The following is a 13,074-nucleotide window of genomic DNA, read 5'->3' as shown; positions in this document are numbered from 1 at the left end:
ATTTATGTATACAAATCCAATCTTCTACTCACGATTTAGACAGCTTCGTCACCCAGGTCGGGTGACTTCTAAATCAATGATCCGCCTACTCTCCCGCGAAATTTCTTATTTCTCGGGTGAACAGTTCTTAACAGCGGGATCATACATGTGATTTAGAGAGTAGATGCCCTCGTCACGGTTGATAGTTTCGGTACCCCTCTTTCTGATCCAAAGTGCTTCGCGTATCCATCTAGTTTGCTTGTATGTATGTATCCTTGTCAATTATGCTTGCCCCCACCCCCAATTAATAACATGATTCTCTTGAGCAACGTGGTCTAAAGGAAGACAAGAATCTGTAACGGAACAGACCCACGTTGCTCAAGCGAATCATGTTACTTAGTACGATAGAGAACAAGGAAAAATTGACTTCACTCCTGGAACAACACGTGGCTATCTATTCATTGTGCAACACTGTTTAAAATACTCGAAATTCTCATTTACCACTTTTCTCCCAACTTAAATTATCATTGCACGCACGGGGTTATTCATTGCAATATAAACCACACGAGGAAAGTCAAATATTTGCACAACGTTCTCCAGTTATAAACTCTAGACTAACTCTAGAAGTGACATTTTAACGCGCTACACGTGAAACGTGTTATACTACGTTGGACAAGACCTACAAAAAGGTGTTTTGTTTTAATTCGTTTGTGTGCACCAATAGCCTCGAAGTAGTTAAGGAGTCATATTGTCATAAAGTGGAAACGAGGACGGTCTATTAAATATTTCAAACAGTAGAAGAAGTCCTTGCGAACGGTCCATCTATTTTTGTAGTAATTGAACGACTTACGATAAAATCGTTATTAAAATGTCAAAAAACATAATACCGCCTGAGTTCACATATTGACAAAAACACACACTTTTAAGATCTCTGCTTGGCACTTGAACGTGTTTTTGCGTTGCGTTGGACGTCACTGCACTAGATGCTGACGCCAGGCTTGACGAACGAGTGCAGCTAAATCTAATGTGATACAAGAAGTAGAAATCTCAATATTGATCCAATAATGAAACTGCTTGTAGGGCGAAATCAAATTTCATGTCAACAAGTACTTCGAAATTTAACACCCTTTTTTTCGGCGCAATTTCGTTTTCAGCCACAGTTTCGATAAAGGCCTTCTAGCTGAAACGTTGGTATTATCCCAGCAAACACAAAACGTTTTCGACGTCATTCGCAAAAGGTTATAAAAGGTTGTCAGAAAACGTTTAAATGTCGGGTTATATAAAGGGTATATTAAGAGTATAAAACGTTTTTATAACCTTAAAAAACATTTTTTGATAATCTTCTGCTCCGCAAACAAAAATGTTTTACAGAAAACGTTTAAATGTCGGGTTATATAAAGGGTATAAAAACGTTTTAATAACATTCCAAAAACTTGATACAAAACATTCTAAACAGAATGTTATTTTTGGAGTTGAAAAAATATTTTGCGAAAAATGTTTGCCCAAAATATTTTCAATAACGTTTTAAAAACGTTTTTATGACCTTTATATAACCCGACATTTAAATGTTATTAAAAGGTTTTGAAAAAAACATTTTAAGAAGATTTCTGTGTTTGCTGGGTTCAAATATTATAACATAATGTTATTTAAGTATTGACACAATATTTGGCAAAAATGTTTGCAAAAATAGTTTACAATAACATTTTTTGAAAACATTTAAAAATATTGTTGTAGTGTGTTTTCATACAAAACGTTTTAAAACGTTATCATGACCTTTATATAACCCGACATTTTAATGTTATTAAAACGTTTTTACCTAAACCAAAAGCCAAAATATAACTTATTTAAAACGTTTTTAAAATGTTTTTGTGTTTGCTGGGATATTTGGATTTACAACATCTATGTACAATATTTCTTTCGCTTATATATAAATATAATTATATACATTATATTATACTTTTTTTCATAATGTACATATTTTCTAGATTACGGGCCTGGAGCCTAAGGTCTTTCGTTCGCTATTAAAAAACGTCTGTGTTAAAACCCATAGGACTTTTGGTAATCGTAGATCCACACCTTGTGTTTATTTTTCATGTTGTAGTATAAAATTGTCAGCCCAGTACCTTACACGGGGGTACGGCACCAGAATGACCACAGAGTGAGACCCCATAGGTTGATCTCAGCTCCCACTCAGTAAATTGTAATAGGGCTATAGGGTGTCTGTAGTTTGTGTGTGTGCTCACTACTCACTGCACAATTTGTGTGGGACAATTTTGAAAAGATGTTTAGAATTAAATGTGAATTTCTGTTATTATTATTATGACGATGATGATAACAATGATAACAATGATGATGATGATGATGATGATGATGATGATGATGATGATGTTGATGATGATGATGATGATGATGATGATGATGATGATGATGATGATAATGATGTTAATTTTCTATAATGTATTTGAATACATTTCAATTCATTTACATGTATGCTGCACACAGCCTAGTGACATTTCTCTAGTCCCTGGGCGCAAGTTCACTGTGAGTTTACATTACATGTACTGTGCCACACAGTGGCACACACGCACAAATACCCCCACATGACTGCTGTCTGATACAGGTGGACTGATACATGTAGTTTTTACCTTCAGGAGTTACCTGTTCATGGGTATGGGTCTTTGAAGGGGTATGTGTACGGTTGGTTGCTTGAGTTGGGTTGAGTCTTTGAAATGCTAACTGTGTGGGGTGAGGTGGGGTGGGGTGGGGTGGAGTTTGGTAGGGTGGGTGTGTATCAGAGCAGTCTGTGGTGTAGTGTAGTGAGGGACCTTTGGCCAATGATCTTCTTTTTCTACAGTTTTATCATCAAAATGCCATAAAATTATGCGGAAACTTGTCAATTTTCTTTTTTTCAGCAAATTTGTATTGTAAATTTTCAAATTAGAAACAAAATATAAAATTTTGCTCCATTTCTTGGAAATAATGACCCATTTTTTCAAAATTTTACACCCAATTACCCCTTTATCATTTTGTTATACCCAATGACCCATTTTTATACAAAAAGGCTCCTACTAAGCAATGCCAGTAGTCAGATATACCAGTCACGTTAAAGTTGAATGAGCCCCACCTCTGGGCATGGACTTTGACCGAGAGTCTGGGGGTGTCGAGTCCGAGCCAAGTCCGAGTCCAACAAAAATAAGACTCGGACACAAAAGACAAAAGGACTCGGACTTGGCTCGGACTCGTATTATCGGATACAAATAGACTCGGCTCGGACTCGAACAAGCTGGACTCGGATACAAGTCTGGTACAAATCAATAGGGCATGCAATGTGGCAAACTGCAACTTTTAAAAATTGGCATCTTCCTTGGGTTTTTTGGATCGTCGTGTCTTTATTTCTTGAACAATTTCAACGAATTCGAGCTAAAAGATGCAGCTATTGGCTGTTGGTTCCAATTATGACATATCTACCTTTGTTTAGGATATACAGGAGGTGAACGTAACTGGTACCTTAATTATTTGGCTTACTATATAACGGTATATAACGTTTGATATTGGCAATTATGGGGTTGATACACTCCTTTCGTAGTATCTGTTACAAAAGACAAGACGGTTCAGTGGGACGAGGCTAAAGTAATCGACAAAGACTCATGCAAGCAAACCAGATGGATTAGAGAAGCAATGTGGATCAGAAAACGGGGGAGGGCAACGTTATCAACCGTGATGAAGGGACATACTCACTCAATCATGTATATGACCAGCTATTACAAAGAACTACACCCTCTGGAGATGAGAGTAGGAGTGTTGCTGATTCATCACATTACTGATGAAGTCTTCCGTAGGAAGATGACACGTCTAAAAACGTGAGTAATCAAGTGGATTTGTAAAGCACAATTTACCAATAATTGATATCTTACAATCCTGATGAACTTATTCAAGGAACAATGATCATTGGATTTGGATATCGTCAAAAAGATATCATTATGACATTGTATAAAATAAAACATTTTTCCACACGTGACAACAATGTCCTCTATGTATAGATGTTCATCTATTATGATAGCTGTCAATAATAATTGTATCTATTTTAAAGTTGTAGTAAAGCCGCATTAAAATACACATTGAAACCACAAACCGAATCGATGAAAAACCATGTAATGCTGCAGATGCTTGCATAGATATGGTAACCTTTACACCTATATGCTATATGAGATTGAAAGGATTGATAGCAAGATTTTGCTCTGATTTCATCTTGTAAGTCTTGTTTCTGGCGGATTTACATTGCGATTTTATCGTAAGCCCGTTCTTCACTACACTAAATGTGGGAAATCAAAAAGAAAAAGAAAGTAAAGAAGAAGAAAATCATACTTTTGTTGGACAATATCCGATGTATGAGAGAAAGTGATACAAAATTAGATTATACAAAATGAGATTTATTCTGCTTTACATTAAGGGTATGAATGCGCGTGTAATTCATATAAAAGTGTCGACTTCTAAACTGAGGAAATCGGCACATACTATTGTGAGTTACTTTCACATACATTTACGAACACAGTCACATTTTATATTATTTCGTTTTAGTAGTTAACCATTGCTGACAACCTGTGAAAATGAAAACGAAACGATTTCCATAACATTATTGTAGTAGAGAACCCGCCAAATCTCCAATTCCCATTTATATTACGCTTTTTGAGTTGCACACAGTCAATTTGAGCTGATCTGTTTGATACAAGAAAGTGTGAGCCTTAAAATGTCATTAATGTGGAAAATAATTTGAGTGGTACTGTGCGTGTTTGTAATTTGTTCTATTATACAACCTGTTATTAAGTTCACTCACCATCCAGTTCCCCATACAACACAGTGAGCAGACTAAGCCGTAATGCAGGTATAGTGTAAATGATACCCATATAATATATAAGCGACATAATCCTAACCCTGGTTAGTGGTTGGTGACACTTAAGATAACATTATGATAGCGTAACCTTTTAAGAGAGATTTACTCTCAGAGAGATTTACTTTCAAAGTAATTCTAAACGTGATAAATAGCTTTAATCTCCCACGCATTTAGATTTACATTTATTCTTACAGACAGCATGTCACCCAATATTATATAATGGTGATCTCCTTACTTTCTAGTTTTGTGTCTTTAGAACATAAAAATATGCAGTTTTAATATAATTTGGAAATTTAAAATAATGGGGAAAATCAAATTTGGAACTTTTCTCACAAACTGCTATTTTCAGAAATTTACTGTGCTAGTTAGATTCCTTTCAGAAAATGTACAAAAGATACAATATAAAATAATGTCTAAAATGTTCCACTTAGAGTGACCTTTCCTGTGGCCCCTTGATTTATACCTTCAATTATGTTCAATACGGAAAGTGGTCCCAAACATTACAAATAATCATAAAGAAAGTCCAGAAAGTTTAGGTATGGAAATCAAATAGTGCACATAAAGTCATCGGGAGGGACATCCGAGGCACAAATCCACGACCTCAGTGGTGGGAAGCGAGAACAGAACCACTATGCTAGCCCGATGTCCAGCGTTCAACGGAAATGTCGTTTAGAAAGGGGGCAACATATAGGCCTTTTATATTTAATATATTCTATGCTGTCAAACAAAATAATACGGAATAAATTACATAACAGCATCAACTGCAACAGAGTGTGCTATCATTCTGCACTAAAGTGCTCAATATTAGCACTTTAAGATCGGCTGATAATATAATAATAAAACAGCAAGTCGAGACAAAATTAATGAACTGTCAACGTACAGTGGGATAATGAAGTGCCAAGGAATGCGTATACCGAAGTTGTTTGAACATAAAACTTTAAGTGACAAAACGTAGAACGAAAAAGCCTTTTGAATTTGACAGATTTACACATATCGAATATTGCCCCCATATATCAAATGAGACTTCTGATTCAAATGCAAATTCGAGATTTCTAACACTACCAACTGCATGAATTAATGGTAGAATGATCTACTTCGAAACATCAGAAACATCAGAAATAAATATTATGTATTATCATCATGGCAGCTGCTAGCTGGTCAGTCGGATGTACTGTTCGATAGATCAGCTTCACTATGGACCTGTGTTTTTAAGATTCAGGTCGTGTCATCTTTGAAGTACGTTATTATAAAGAGGTTTGTAAAGCAATAAGTTGCACTTGAGATCCTCGCATATATCATTGCTTGATGTGAGCGGGTCGGTGAACGAGTTTACTTAGTTCTCCCCGGAGACACTCCATATACTCCTTTGATATGAGGAAAGTAAACAAAAAACGAGACATAAAATGTAGACGCAAATCACAGTTTTGTTAGAATGTGTTTTTCTTCATAATGCCAATAGAAGATATTTACCAAGCGGTTTTAACAAATGATAATTCAAAATCGGGCTCATAGTTACAGAAATAACGTGAAGCTATCAGTTTTGAAACTGACCGCTGAATTGTAATAGCTATTTCAGCCACTGCCATAACAAAATTTGCTATGAAGGTCATTTGCCATTTCTAATATAAATTATTATAATACGTTATTGTGTCGAGGTTTGTTACTTAGCTATTTAAAATTGTACACAAACTTATACTTGAGGTCTTCTCTCATAACATCAATATAGTTCCATTTTAAAGCTTTTAGCGTAGGCGTCGTTGAGAGTAACTATCTGGTGAACCGGCTGCAACCTATAGTCTCGCTTTTATTTTGTGTACATATAACAATTAAAAAAATTGTATGTATGTCACAATATTAGTACTTAGTAATTTAGCCCCACCAAGCATGCCAAGTAGCTTACTTAAAACAAAGAATAGGAAATGTATTTTTCCAAAGCGGCATCACTGGAATTCAAAACTGAAACCTCAGTATCATGTACCATGAGACGACACTCCTTGTTACTAATCGTGCATAAGTTTTACGGAATAAATCGCATCACAGTCGATTATACTATTATTATTCACAGTCAGGTAAAATTTCTTGGGTGCTGCCTAAATTCGGTAAAAAGAAGCCGAGGACGTACACGTAAGGCGCTGCAATCTGCGGTATATTCAGAAGTACAGTTCGGATAGCCTCAAATTTATTCTTGCTTATTGTTAGGTTACAGGCATGACAGGGTTATACTCACTTTAACTTCATCTTTTTGTCCTCACTGATGATGATGTTTTTCTTTTTTGATATAGATGCAAAACCGGCTTATGTTTTCCCTAAAGGGAAACCTGTTGTTACCTGTTATTTGGATTGTTAAAAGTTTTGATGGATAATGTTACCCATTGAACATTAATGTTTACGAATTTGACATGCAATGCAATGGTCAGCTTTTAAACATTTTTACAAATTTAAGTGATAGTATTTAGCAAGAATGTGTTTTATTGTTAAACATAGTTTTTGCAGTGAAGAGAATTGTTAAGGGAGGTGTAATGAGCGTGAACCTGGTTTGGATGCAGAGGGAGTGTGCCTGTAACAGACACAGCCACCAGAAAAGGACCAGCTCAGATCGCGCGCCAAATAAGTTTGCAGTCCAGAAATTTCATTTTTTCTCAGCCTTGCAAAAAATAGGCAGAGGTGGGAATCGAACCCGGGACCTCGGTGTTGTAAAACCTACTGCGTTACCACTGAGCCAACTGACAATCAGCTATGAGAAGTTTGATAGTAATCCTTGATATTGCTGAATAGAATAAATCAATACTGATAGGTCTATTTATCTAATGTACGATGCTATTCAAATTGGCCTATAAACTAGGAATATAATGTGAAATGACTATCAATCGATCAATCAATCAAGTTGTCAAGTTCTATTATAATTTTCTGCTATACACGCAAAGGACCTGTGCCTTTAATATGTCCGCGCCTAATCAATAATGAGTCTTTCACCATGCTCACACACCATGTTAAACTATTGTATCCCTGCAAGTATTATCTACTGACCAAGTCCTAACAATGAAATGGATGCTATAACGTACCCAATGTAGACACAAGCTTTCGTGCGGGAAACATAAACAGATAGTCGTCAGTCGTGTGGTTTTTATGAGATTTGATACGGCGCTGAAGTCTATTGGCTGTCCCAAAATCAGTACCAGACCCGGTTTCCAGACGGCAATGTGTGTGTTGTTACAAGGAATGCAAACTCATTTTATCAATGAGTGAACCACATAGAGGAATACGACATCTATCGTGAGCCAATCTGCATTCTGTTGCCTGCAAAAGCCGACGATCAGGTAAAAATTCTAAAAGCAGCGTGACTAGATATTTGCGTTAATTTCATGATACGTGTAAAACGCATTGAAAACGCCAAATTGCAGTCATAAAATATATAATATTAGTAAATCACCCAATCGAATGTTAACGTTGGTATGTGGAAAAGAACTGCAATAACAATAACAAACTATGTGCCCAAAGAGTTGTCTTTGGCATGTCGCTTTTTTGAAATATCACCCAAAATATCAAATTTTGGAAAAACGCCCCAAAATTTAAAACAAACACGAACCTTCCAAAATAAATATATATTAGCACTCGGCGGTCCAGTCACTACCTGCCGCTGTGATTTGGGGTAACTCATTGCTTCCCCTCTCCAGATACCGGTACTTCAAGGTCGCTCATACCCCAGCCCTTAAGTCAGGAGTTTGCCGAGTGTGGTATCACATGGAGCTGAGACGTGGGTGTGAGGAGACTACAAGTGTTTGAAATGCGACTAGGAGAAGAATTGAAAACGTGACCTTTAAAGACAAAATGAGGAAGTGTTAAATGCTGTGGGAAAAGAGATATGTACCTTAGGAGTAGAAAGAAGAATTGGACAAATATTGAGGACTTATGAGTGACGTGATAAAAGGAAGGATGGAAGGAAAAGACCAAGAGGAAGAATCAAAATGGGAATGATTAATGAACTAAAGGATATATTCGTATAATTGAGCTAAAGCGGACCGCTGAAGAGGAGAATGACGTAGATGGGAGCCGGAAACATACCTATTCACGGTCAGCCTAATTAAGAGTGTCGTGATAATGGAATTAAAAGACAAAGATAAAGGTGGACAATAGGAATGATTGATGAACTAAAGGCTTCCTTATATAGCGCTAAAGTAAAAAGTTGGTGGCACCGTGGGAGGAATTAACGCACGTGCCTAATCATGTCCGGTCTATATTAGGCAGAAACAAAGATGTTTTACTTTAGGGACGCACCATTAGATATCAAGGGGGGGGGGGGCTGGGTAGTTGGGGTCGTGACAATTTTTTTAGCACCTGGTGAAGCAAATTTTTTTTAGCCCCTGGATGAAGCAAAAACCTTTTTTCTTTCAACACCTCGGAGAGGCAATTTTTTTTTTGCAATCGTGAAGTCCTATAATTTTCAACAATTTGTTTGTCAAGTTGTAAAATTGTGTCCATATTTTTAATCATTAATTTTGTACGTTTTGTAGCAACTAAATTTCGAGTGCCACAAAAAAACATCATTATTTTTATGTGTAAAAATTTTCTTGAAGTATAATGAACCTCTCGCGCAAAAATTTGTGGTTTTTAGCTTAATTTTGTCAGAAACCCAGATACAGGCGTCAACATTGGGGATGATTGTATGGACCACCCCCTAGCAAATATTGGGGGAGTTATCCCTCCGGGATCTACGCCTATGCTCTCAATCAGTCATGTGGCACACATTTCTATAATAATTTTTACAATGGGGTGGAATTTTCACAAACAAATGCGCACAAAATACGTACCAGTTTGAAGCTAAAATAAATATTCTTGATTATTCGTGCGAAGCGCGAAAAATTTTGCAATATAAAAGCTATATGAGGTTAATGTATCTTCACTATTCTGTGACAAATTTTTTTTCACCCTTGACATCAAATTTTTTTTTCTGGTCCGAGGTGGATACATTTTTTTTTAGTCTGAAGTGGAGCAATTTTTTTTTTGCTCAGATGGCGCGACGAAATTGTTTTTTTTCAAAAAACTACCCAGCCCCGACTTGGTATTTAATGGTGCGTCCCTTAGTAAAACCTAGATACGCTTATGCGTATACTGATGCATGGCCCTGAACGTAACCGTCCTGGCTGAAATCCAGAAATGACGTCATTTGTTCTGGTGCTGTCACTTCCGGGTAACGCAGGTGGAAGAACATGCCTTTTGCAAACAAAATGGCCGACAAGTCCCGGCCCCTTTTCAGCAAAAATACTGCTTATTTAGTCAATGTGAACATGGGGTCATCGCCAGAAATCATATTGGACTAACACGTCAGGTATATGGTATTTCACAATATAACAGGAATGGATTAATTAGGTAATACCAAATATGGAGGTATCCAAAAGTACAGTGCTAATTAGAAGGTTCAAAGAATCAGAATACGATCCTGGTATCCAAAACTATGCAAATGAGTTGAAGGAGGTTACGTGAACATGTAAAGTATTTCTTCTCTTGGTTATAGTGGACCTCTGTCAGTGTGGGCAGAAGTAAGTTTGCGTGAGATTATGGCGAGGACTGAAACTATTCGTCGTGTGAGTGCAAGACTCGGAACATTTTGGGCGAAAATGAGTTTTTTATGGATTATTAAAAAAAAATAGTCATTGCACACATTTTTAGCTTTATTTAAAGTACAGGTCTTTAAGAATTATGTATGTTTTAATGAAGTAAAGAGGTTGAAATTTCTTGTGTTTTTTACTTCTTTCAAAGAGACAAAAATGCTTCTCTTGCAAAACTGACTAAAATGCACATTTATAGATACTCTTGTACTTACACGACGAATTAGCTTGGCAATATAGTGCCCAGTACACCTGACCATGGATTTCGCTCATTGATGTTTGTGAGTGTAATAATTTGCATAATTAACAGTTAGAGAATAACGTGGCATAGGGCTAATCTATGCTAATCAAACGTTGTGTCTTATATACGGCTAGAGATTGGTTAACAGTTAGTGTAACTTCTTTCAATCATTGTTATTTACATAACCTGAACTTGAAGGAGAGTTCTGCGATGAGCAATCGTGTATTAAAGTGGAAGTTCTCGGCTCTTTAACACGCCAATCTTTTGTCGTGTTACATTATTATTATATAAAATTAAATCAGTGGCATCAAATGTTCACACATTGGGTTCATCCCTTAAATACAAATCACTTGTTTGACTTATTCACCATCTTCAATTTTTGTACAAGAAAAGAGAGCACCTCTTACATGAGATCTATCAACCTATCTTATGCGTAATTTCCTTATAGAATGTTTTCAAAGAAAATACTCTACATCCTGACACTTATACTAGTCTAGGCCCGATAAAAGCTTCTTCGCGATCGTTGAACTACACTGCAGGCATTTTGGCACGACTAGTAGATGTATTAATAAGTAGATTTCGTGCACTCTGAACACGCCGAGTGACAACTCCGTAATCCTTCGTAACCTCATACATGACCAGAAAAAGGGAAAATGTCTGAACTGAACATCTATTTTTAAAGCAACTTTCAACATGATACTATACGATATATGGAATTATCATTTTCATAGCCACGGAGGAAAAACAATATATAGGTTCAATTCATGTTACATTAATTTTCACATATCAGCTAAATATAGTAAAATATTATACGTTTTACACTAATATGTTAACACCGAGCAAATACTGGTTAAAAGAGGTAAAACGTCAGTACCTATCATCATGCAGTTATTGTTAACTACATGTATGCACACAACACAGGGGCACTCACGATAGGCAATTGAACCCTACTGGTAGCGCTGTGTTGTAGCTATAGGGGATGAACTAGTTAGCATCATATATCAAAAAGTATAAAAGCTATGATTTTAGTACTTGCTCTATGTTTCAATTACTTATTGTTTTCCAAATATCTGAATCTTCAACCCGGTACAAGCTTTAATAACGGGGGAACATACATTTTTATCCTATCATCTATCCAAACTCGCCGTGTTATTCCAATGCACATTTTGCGTCACCGGGCAGCCATAGCTTGGTCGTATTTGGAAGATTGGTGTCATAAAACCGTCATAGGTAAAAATTTAGTACTTTTTGTCAATCAAGTATGGCTTATTCTCTACATGTCAATCTTTAAATAATTGGCATAGTCCTTATAATAACGGTGGTCCGCCTTGATGAGTAAATGACAGCAAACAGCTGCAAACCAGTGAAAAATACCCCAAAACTCGGTCAGTGGAGCTCCGCTCGTACATGTCAATAGCATCATTATCGATTGGATTAGTCGTCCGTAGCGGACAATTCGGTCGCTCATTGGATTAATATTATCAGGTGGTAATAAATTTGAATTGGACAATAGATTACTATATAATGGTTTAGTACTGCATATATCTGTTTAATCTTCAATAAGCGGGTTTATGGCTGGAAAGGTCACGGTAAATTTGCCGTGGACGTAACTGCAATATGTTTTACTTCTTAAAACAAGTATAATTGGCCGTAAAAACAATCGCGCTAAAGAAACAATTAGCGCTCAAAAACATAACGATCAAACTTAAACTATAGATTAACCCCCCCATATGGCAGGGCCTGAAAGATGAGGGAAAGTAAGGGGTAAAAAATAAAATGTGTAACAAGCTGTCTCTAGGAATGACTTGCGACCTTAGTTTTTTAAGCCCTAACGGGCTGGGGACCAGTATCAAGAAAAAACATCAAAGCTGCAAGTTCGACAGGGCTGAAACCGGATACTTCCATGGTGAGGACTTGCAATTAACGGAGTTCCAATATATATTAGCCCCGCAGGGCAATAGGCAACAGGGGTTTTCAATATAGTCATCCTAAACTGCTCTCTCTCTCTATAGACGAATCCAAATCCACGCATTCCTACACCTGACTAGCAACCTTTAGTTGGGTAGCCGTCGGCTACAATGCACCCAAAATGTGAAATGATTCGGCCTTGGCGGAAATTTTAAACTGCATTCCATCACCCGTGTTACACCTTCCCCTGTCACGGGTAGACAAAAGATGATTTAAAAAAGTTTACAACACAATACAGTTCCCTTCGGCAAAACACACAGCTTCTACATGGTCTATTCGCTGTTGAAGTGCCATATAATAATCGGATTAACTACACGCGGTATTTATTCATACACCATATCAAACGCTACAAATGGATGCACTTGCGAACAAAAGGACTATGTATGAAT

The sequence above is a fragment of the Amphiura filiformis genome, chromosome 5 (assembly GCF_039555335.1).
Source record: "Amphiura filiformis chromosome 5, Afil_fr2py, whole genome shotgun sequence".
In the NCBI taxonomy this organism is placed as follows: Eukaryota; Metazoa; Echinodermata; class Ophiuroidea; order Amphilepidida; family Amphiuridae; genus Amphiura; species Amphiura filiformis.
The sequence above is the reverse complement of the archived record's forward strand: the minus strand, read 5'-3'. Positions refer to the sequence as shown.